The 10483-nt window shown below is 36.0% G+C and overlaps 1 pseudogene; it reads left to right on the forward strand.

Moving 5' to 3' along the window:
• Positions 1-267: 267 nt before the first annotated feature.
• Positions 268-2047, forward strand: LOC137216579 (tigger transposable element-derived protein 1-like; annotated as a pseudogene).
• The last annotated feature ends 8436 nt before the right edge of the window (positions 2048-10483 follow it).

Genomic DNA, 10483 nt, shown 5'->3' on the forward strand with positions numbered 1-10483 from the left:
AGTATTTCAAACTTTTCCATTATTATTACATTTGTTGTGGTGATCTGTGATCAGTGATCTCTGACATTACTATTGTAATTGTGTGTGTGTGGGGGGGGGTGTACCACAAACCACACCCATATAAATAGATAGCAAACTTAATAAATAAATGTGTGTGTTCTGACTGTTCCACCTACTAGCAGTTCCCCCATCCCTTTTCCTCTCCTCCAGCCTCCCTGTCCCCTGAAATGCAACAATATTGAAATTAGGCCAATTAATAATCCTACAATGGCCTCTAAGTTTCCAAGTGAAAGGAAGAGTTGCATGTATCGCACTTTAAATCAAAAGCTAAAAATGATTATTCTTAGCGAGGAAAGCATATTGAAAGCTGATACAGGCCAAAAGCTAGGCCTCTTGCACCAAAGAGTTAGCCAAGTTTTGAATGCAAAGGAAAAGTCCATGAAGGAAATTAAAAGTGTTACTCCAATGAACATATCAGTGATAAGAAAGCAAAACAGCCTTATTGCTGATATGGAGAAAGTTTTACTGGTCTGGATAGAAGATCAAACCAGCCACGACATTCCCTTAGGCCCAAATCTAATCCAGAGCAAGGCCCTAACTCACTTCAATTCTATCAAGGCTGGAAGAGGTGAGGAAGCTGCAGAAGAAAAGTTTGAAGTTAGCAGAGATTGGTTCATGAAGTTTAAGGAAAGAAGCCATCTCCATCACATAAAAGTACCTGATGAAGCAGCAAGTGCTGATGTAGAAGCCGCAGCAAGTTATCCAGAAGAACTAGTTAAGATAATTAATGAAGGTGGCTACACTAAACAACAGCTTTTCAATGGAGATGAAACAGCCTTCTATTGGAAGAAGATGCCATCTAGGATTTTCATAGCCAGAGAGGAGAAGTCAATGCCTGGCTTCAAAGCTTCAAAGGACAGGTTGACTCCACTGTTAGGGGCCAGTGGAGCTGGTGACTTTAAGTTGAAGCCAATGCTCATTTACCATTCTGAATCCTGGGGCCCTTAAGAATTATTCTAAATCTACTCTGCCTGTGATCTATAAATGGAGCATAAACAAGGCCTGGATGACAGCACATCTGTTTACAACATGGTTTACTAAATATTTTAAGCCCACTGTTGAGACCTACTGCTAAGAAAAAAGAGTTCTTTCAAAATATTACTGCTTATTGATAATGCACCTGGTCACCCAAGATCTCTGATGGAGGTGGACGAAGAGATTAATGTTCTTTACATGCCTGCTAATACAACATCCATTCTGAAGCCTATGGATGAAGAAGTCATTTTGATTTTCAAGTCTTATTATTTAAGAAATACATTTCATAAGGCTATAGCTGCCATAGATAGGGATTCCTCTCATGGATCTGGGCAAAGTAAATTGAAAACCTTCTGGAAAGTATTCACCATTCTAGATGCCATTTGGAACATTTGTGATTCACAGGAAGAGGTCAAAACATCAACATTAACAGGAGTTTGGAAGGAGTTGATTCCAGCCTTCATGGATGACTTTGAAGGGTTCAAAACTGCAGCAGAGGAAGTAACTGCAGATGGCGTGGAAATAACAAAAGAACTAGAATTAGAAGTGGAGCCTGAAGATATTAATTAATTGCTGCAATCTCATGATAAAACTTCAATGGCTGAGGAGTTGCTTCTTATGGATGAGCAAAGAAAGTGGTTTCTTGAGATGGTATCTACTCCTGGTGAAGATGTTGTGAAGACTTGAAATGATGACAAAGGATTTAGAATGTTACATAAACTTAATTGATAAAGCAGTGGCAGTGTTTGAGAGGAGTGACTCCAATTTTGAAAGACATTCTACTGTGGGTAAAATGCTATTAAACAGCATTATGTGCTGCAGAGAAATCATTTGTGAAAGGAAGAGACAATCAGTGAGGCAAACTTCACTGTTGTCTTATTTCAAGAAATTGACCCAGCCATCCCAACCTCCAGCAACCACCACCTTGATCAGTCAGTAGCCATCAACATCAAGGGAAGACACTCTTCCAGCAAAAAGATTAAGACTACCTGAAGGCTCAGAAGATGGTTAGCATTTTTTAGCAATAAAGTATTTTTTTTAATTAAGGTATGTACATTTTTTAAAGATATAATGCCATGCACACTTAATAGACTACAGTATAGTGTAAACATAACTTTTGTATGCACTGGGAAACCAAAAAATTGCTGTGACTCGCTTTATTGCAATATTTGCTTTATTGTGGTGGTCTGGAAGTGAACCCACAGTATCTCCAAGGTATGCCTGTATTTTTTCATGGTATAATTTTGTAGTTCTTTTGCTGGTTCCTCATTAGTAATTACTTATGTTCGAATAAACCAAGTATCTGTGGACCAGCAGTTTAGAGGGGCTTATGTGGAGGAAGGGCTAGTATTTTTTACTTCTGATACAGAGTTGTGTGTGAGTTATTTAAATATTTACTTCTCCCTAACCAGCCATAGACTACTTCCTGTTTAATACTTCAGTAAGCCTCCTATTTTTTGTTTTGGCCATGCTGCATGGCTTGTGGCATCTCAGTTCCCTCAGTTCCCCAACCAGGGATTGAACCCGGGCCATGGCAGTGAAAGCCCAGAATCCTAACCACTAGGCCACCAGGGAACTCCCAAGCCTGCCTTCCTTTGATGCCTAATGGAATGCAAGGAATATGGGGAAGTACTCTGTAAAAGCCCATGCCTGACTTTCTAAACAAAAGATTGACAAATTTAGCAATAACACTTCGAAATTCATAGCTGCAGACTTTCTTCCTATGTGTATTTCTCGGTGTCCTCTGAGTTTTCTGTATTTGGCAGCTCTTCCCCATATATCGTGGCACAGAGTTACATAAGTCTTCTAATATCACTAAAATTTGCAGGGATTTTTATTTTTAAACAAGAATAATGTTTTGGCATGGCTTTTGATAGCATTTGCCATTCTTTTCTTTATTCCTTCCTAAAACTAGATGTCTAGAAGGCTCACCTTATTTACATTTTGTAACTTCAAAACTTTAGAGAGTTCATTAACTTCCCTCACCATTTAAAAAATAATTCTCATTTGTCTCTTTATGTATCTATAATACATATTAAACAACTCATTTAAACTAGGAATTTCTTGATTATTTTAATGGTCAGATTTTTTTTAACATGCTACAAACCATTTGTCAAATATGTTTCCTTCTGGTAAGAGTTTTAGCCATATCATTAACCTTCTAGCTTACTCAAGCTTAACTATGTATCCTCAGTTCATCAAGTAATGTGTAGTTTTGCAAATTATAAATGACCTTTTCAATACTGTAGATGACTTCTGCAGTATCAGCTACAGACTCTGCTTTAGTTTCCTAATATTGTCACATAGAATTGTCTAAATGTCTGTCATCTACAAGTTTATAATGAACTCTGTGCTAAGCACTGTGTCAAATCAGTTCATTAGCAGCATTACCAATCATTTTCTCTTTTCATTGTTTCTCTCCATCACTGCTACCAGCTGTGGCCTAATTCCAAAATGTCACTGAACAACATAAAACAGCTTGGGACGGTGAGGTTTTTAACAGACTAAAGATTTTCCTTTAATATTCTAGATATAATCCTACCAACAGTTAACTCTTTATGGAGTGGCCTACCTATATGACTGTGAAGATGCCTCTGTTATTATAGATACAGATAGACAGGTAGGTAGATATACATAGATTGATCAATATAGATATATAGGATGATGTGCATGTGCATGTAAGCATGAAAATAAACATCAAGCTCATAATTGTATGTAATCACCACTTGATAAATTAAGTGGGTTCTATTGGATTTGTTTACTTTAATAGATGGAGTGTAGAATTACTTACCCTGTATAAAAAACAATCTAGATTTCCAAGGCCAGGTAATAAAAATTTATATAACTCAGCACTGAATTAAAATACTTGAGACTACCACTTGATGGAATTGGTGGTGGGTTATTTTCAAAGAAAAATATAGTATAGAAAAAATAGTTTAAAATAAGTTTAACTCCCAAAGATGTTCATAAAGTTGTTGTTTATAAAACATTTATTTAAGAATGATAAAGTTAATGAAATACATCTGTATGTATTAAATTATGTTTATATAGAGTCCTAATATCCTATAGAAAAGCTCATTTAAAGTTTAAGTAATAAACTTAAAGACAATAATTATAGAACACAAAAGTATGTAGTATTGGTGGTGATGGTGCTGGTATTAGTGCTGGTAGTAACAACAACAGCTAATATTCACTGAGTACTCACTAAAAGCCAGGTATCATGAAAATGTTGCATGGATTATTTCATTTAATCTTCACAATAACTTGGAGAAGTATATAGTATTATCATCTTAATTTAACAGATATGAAAATAAAGATCAGAGAGGTTACATGAATTATCCAAAACTCATGTAGTTAGAAAGTGAAAGGCAAAAAAAAAAAATTTAAACCAATAGATTTAATTAAAACTACGTAATTTTCCCATATGTATATATCAGAAACTATCACCACACTGTAAAAAATGAAATTAAATGGTGAAATACATAAACCATATATAAATAAATGTATGTAACATAATCATCAAAAAGCTAAATAGCTGTCCCTTTTTAATGAAATTATCTATGACTGCCTTTTGTTCTTTGTTTATGTGTTACATATCTTCACATTGAACACAAGATTTATATTTGGAAAATTAGGTTTTAAAGAAATAACAGTTATCCCTAGAGGCGTGAGATAGGGAGTGTGGGAGGGAGGCTCAAGAGGGAGGGGATATGGGGATATATGTATGCATATGGCTGATTCACTCTGTTGTACAACAGAAGCTAACACAGCATTGTGAAGCAATATTAGAAAATAAATAACAGTTATCACACAACTATATACAAAGGAAAACATAATTATCAAGGGGATAATTTGTATTTCAGGTGCTATAACAGTATATAAAATTATGAAATGTGCTATATTAAGTATCAAGTAGAAAAAAATTCTAGATTCAATGAGATTGAGGCAGTTTAACAATCATCAGTACACACCTTTTTTAAAAGCATTAGAAGCAATCTATAAATAGAAGCTTTAAAATCACATAAAGTAGGATTAGATTTAAATATTTACCAAAAGTGATAGTTTCACAAAAGTTTCATAAAATCAAACATATTTCACACACCATTTATAGTGACCATGTTGTGTGTATAGTCATGTTGTTAGCGAGTTGATCTCATGCAAAACCAGAAGCTTGAGGAATTAGTCTATAACCTTTACATAATATTTCAAAGTGATCAATTTAGACTCAACATTGGTACAAGATTGGATGTATATTTATATTTCATTTAAATACTGTTTACCTATGATACCAAACAAACACAAAAAGTTGCTGCCAAGGAGTTGGAGACTACCATACCGGGAGGCTCACATACTAGGCTGTTATTTAAAAATGGATCTTCCTGGGACTTCCCTGGTGGTGCAGTGATTAAGAATCCGCCTGCCAATGCAGGGGACACGGGTTTGAGCCCTGGTCCGGGAAGATCCCATATGCCGCAGAGCAACTAAGCCTGTGTGCCACAACTACTGAGCCTGTGTTCTAGTGCCCGCGAGCCACAACTACTGAAGCCTGCACGTCTAGAGGCCGTGCTCCACAACAAGGGAAGCCACTGCAATGAGAAGCCTGCACACCGCAACAAAGAGCAGCCCCCGCTCACTGCAACTAGGGAAAGCCCGCGCACAGCAACGGAGACCCAATGCAGCCAATAAATAAATAAATAAATTTATAAAAAAAATGGATCTTCCTTTTCCACAGAATTTTCATGTAAGAGTTGATCCAGAAGGACATACTTTTTTTTTTAACTCTTGCCTCCTTGTTTAAAATGAGAGGGGGAATATCCAAATACACACCCCTGGAAGTGATTTATATGTTGGGATAAGGCTGGGAAAGAAAAGAACTATGTTCTGAATACTACATTTATGAGTTTGTTTGGATGTCATCCAAAATCATTGAAAAGAGTGAACAGACCTGCACGCCAAATCCCAGAGCCACGTTCGCATTATTCGGCATACATTCCAGACTGAGAATCAATGTTAGAAACAGCTACAACTGTCAGCAGCTTTGAGAGTAACTTGAAAACATGACATTTTGGATTTTAGAAATATTTTTCACAGCAACAGAGATGGGTAAAACACATACGTTTATGTAGCACACCACTTTGTCTTGTGTCAGTAATTGCTGGCTTGGGCCTCTGAGATGTCTCTATCAATCCACTGAAAATAAAGTTAGATGTGAGCATTCTATGAGGGAGCAAAATGGCTGTCTGTATTTAAAATATCTAAATATTCTTTATGCATTATTTCTGACACATTTACAGCGACTTTTTAAACTAAACATTTTATTTGGAGACAATTGTACACTCACATGAAATTGTAAGAAATAATACAGAGAGACCCTATGTATCATTTAATCGGTTTCTCCCAATGGTAACATCTTGGAAAACTATAGTACAGTATCACAACTAGGATACATACTGACATTGACACAATCAAGATACAGAACAGTTCCCTTACCACAAGGATCCTTGAGTTGCATTGTTATAGCTATACTCACTTTTTTCCCATCCCATCCTAACCTCTGGAAACCTCTAATCTGTTCTCCATGTCTATACTTTTGACATTTCCAGTTGCTTTTAGGAAGTAATCTTTATTGGTTTCCCCTTCCTATCTTTCAGTCCTTTCTCTGTGACTTTTACTCACATCTTTCAACTAAAGCACTCTAGGTTCAGTGTAAGTTCCCCCTTTTTCAAAGTAAATAAATGCCCAGGGAATGTAAACCAAGTTTTGGTAGAAAGATCAAAAGTTTAATTATTTATTGAGTATTACATGCAGGATACTGTTCTAGGCATTAGGGGATATAGTGAATGAGACAGACAAGGTCCCAGTCCACGTGGAACTCACATTCTAATGGGGAAAAAGGCATGATAAACAAATTTTAATATAGATCAAGGGAACAGGATAGCAAGCCCAGAAATAAACCCATGCACTTATGGTCAATTAATCTATGACAAAGGAGGCAAGAATATACAATGGAGAAAAGACAGTCTCTTCAATAAGTGATGCTGGGAAAACTGGACAGCTACATGTAAAAGAATGAAATTAGAACACTCCCTAACACCATACACAAAAATAAACACAAAATGGATTAAAGACCTAAATGTAAGGCCAGATACTATAAGACTCTTAGAGGAAAACATAGGCAGAACACTCTGACATAAATCGCAGCAAGATCTTTTTTGACCCACCTCCTAGAGAAATGGAAATAAAAACAAAAATAAACAAATGGGACCTAACTAAGCTTAAAGGCTTTTGCACAGCAAAGGAAACCATACACAAAACAAACAACAACCCAGAGAATGGGAGAAAATATTTGCAAACGAAGCAACCAACAAGGGATTAATCTCCAAAATATACAAACAGCTCATGCAGCTGTATGTCAAAAAAACAAACAACCCAATCACAAAATGGGGGGAAGATCCAAATAGACATTTCTCCAATGAAGACATACAGATGGCTAATAAGCACATGAAAAGATGTTCAACAGAGAAATGCAAATCAAAACTGTAATGAGGTATCAACTCACATCAGTCAGAATGGCCATCATCAAAAAGTCTACAAACAATAAATGCTGGAAAGGGTGTGGAGAAAAGGGAGCCCTCCTACAATGTTGGTGGGAATGTAAATTGGTACACCCACTATGGGGAGCAGTATGGAGGTTCCTTAAAAAACTAAAAGTAGAACTACCATATGATCCAGCAATCCCACTCCTGGGCATATACCCAGAGAAAATCATAATACAAAAAATACACGCACCCTAATGTGCACTGTAGCACTATTTACAATAGCCAGGACATGGAAGCAACATAAATGTCCATGGACAGAAGAGTGGATAAAGAAGATGTGGTAATACAAACAATGGAATATTATTCAGCCATAAAAAAGAATGAAATAATACCATTTGCAGCAACATGGATGGACCTAGAGATTATCATATTAAGTGAAGTAAGTCAGACAGAGAAAGACAAATGTCATGTGATATCACTTATTTGTAGATGATAAAAATAATGATACAAATGAACATATTTACAAAATACAAACTGACTTACAAATATTGAAAAGACATTTATGGTTACCAAAAAGGAAAAGGGCAGGGGAGGGATAAATCAGGAGCTTGGGATGAACATACACACACTACTATATACAAGATAGATAACCAAGAAGGACCTACTGTATAGCACAGAGAACTCTACTCAATATTCCGTGATAACCTATATAGGAATCTGAAAAAGAATGAATATATGTATATGTATAACTGAATCACTTTGCTCTACACCTGAAACTTATACAACACTAAATCAACTATACTCCAATAAAATTTTAAAAACTCAAAAACAACTTAAAAAAAATTAAATGCACAAATTTTAAAGTCCTTACCCTTACATATTTCTCAGTTACATGTGTATGTGTGTGTGTGTACGCGTGTGTATATATTCAATGCGAAAATAATCTGCTAGACTATACACTCCATGAAGGCAGATATCTTATTTGTCTTGTTCCCTTTTTGATTTTTAAAAAATAATGCTTGGAACATAGTAGTTGGTTATTTATTCAACCACTACTTATAGCAAGCCCATAGTGTGGTCCCAGGCATGGTGCTAGGCACTGAGAATACAGCAGTAATCAGATAAAAGTCCCTGCTCTCACAGAGCTTTGTGAATTCCAAAGATAGCTGGCACCAAATAGGTTTTCAATAACCTGTCACTGCTGCTGTTGCTATTGTCATTGATTTGACTGTTATTAATATTTACTAAAGCTGATTCACAGACATAATTGTTGTGGTGACTCTTAGAACACAGGACAGATGTGTGAGAAAATTCTGTGTACGATGATGCAAATGTTAAAGTTAATATTTTATGATCTTTCCTCCCATAACCACAAGAGATGTTTTGACTCTCCTCCTGGTGAGCAGTATTCTAGCCTTTTTTTCCCCAGCAGACATGCCTAGTCCAATTATCACGTTGATGTTTATTCTGAGCACACCATGAAAGTGTAGCTTGTCATTCAAATGCAGGGGAGTCCTATACCAATAATACTAAACAGCTAGTGCTATGGAAAACAACACAAAACAAAAATCAATTTGATTTACAATACATCATTGTTTTCAGTAAACTACCTTTCTATTTGCTTTTAGAGAGATGACATATATATTTCTTTTGGGGAGATAAAATATGTATATACTTCTTTGCATTTCTAAATGTCTTCTAGATTGATTTTGGGGCGATTGATTGGATAAAACAGAAGTTTATATAGTACACCATTTTGTCTTATGTCAGTAGTTGCTGACATAAGATATAATAAATAGAATTATTATTCCCAAAGATTCCCAATCTTTGGGAAGAATGTTCAAGATTGGACTGGGTGCAAAGACCACCTCTCAAGGATATCTGATTGAACACATATAATAGCAAGTTGCTACTCAATATCAACATGCTTAGACAGATGATGTGTAATATTTTGTACATAAATGGGTGCTCTTATCTGAGACTTTCTTCTCCTGACCTTGCTCATCCTCTCTGTTTAGGTGTTAGTTGTTTGCAGAGAGCATTTTTTGAGGATATTTCTCTCTTCTTAACCTCTCTTTTGGTGGGAACAGAAAGATTTGAGGATCAAATATAACCTCAGGGGAAGCCCAAGCTTTTCTTTTACTGAAAGGCAGAATCCAGGCCGATAGGATGACATTTCTAACTGTTTGAATTTCTGGTGGTTTATTCTATACAGATGTAAATTTAACATTATCTGGCCTTTAAAGGAAGAGCACACAAGAGCAGGACAAGACCAAACCAAAAACAGCGAAGAGAAACAGTCTTCTGTGGAAATGTCTGACATCAGTAACAAGCTTTTTCCTTACCATTGCCACTATCCTAACCTTGGCGCTCACCTTTATGCCTAAAACTATATCAAAAACCCCTTATCTAAAACACCTGCTTCCACTATCTGTCAAGAGGCTTGTCTCACCTCACTCTATCTTCACATCAGTCCATCCTGTACATTTCACCTGGAATGAAATGTTGTGTCTTCCTAAAACACTTTTGCCCTGTCATCAAGTTACTATAAAAACAAATAAAAGCAAAAAAAAAAAAAAAACCATGAATGCCTACCTTGGCTATTCAATCTGTGTTGGAGTCCTGGAATCTGTACTTTTAAAGCTCCCAGGTCATTCTGAGGTATAGCAAGGCTAAGGATTTGCTGGAGTTGAAGCAGAGCTCAAAGTCTTCAATTTGACATCCAAAGTCCAATTTAATCTGACCTTAAGGTTACTATATTTACTTGAAAATATGTTTTAAAAAACAGTAAACGTCATTAATTTTAAAATCTTCTAACTGACTTGAGTGTGAACAAAGATTTCTTTTCACTTATCCAAAGCAAGTGCAATTTTCATGCAAGTCCGGTTTTCACAGAGGTAGGACATGAA

Source organism: Pseudorca crassidens, chromosome X (genome assembly GCF_039906515.1).
Source record: "Pseudorca crassidens isolate mPseCra1 chromosome X, mPseCra1.hap1, whole genome shotgun sequence".
NCBI lineage: Eukaryota > Metazoa > Chordata > Mammalia > Artiodactyla > Delphinidae > Pseudorca > Pseudorca crassidens.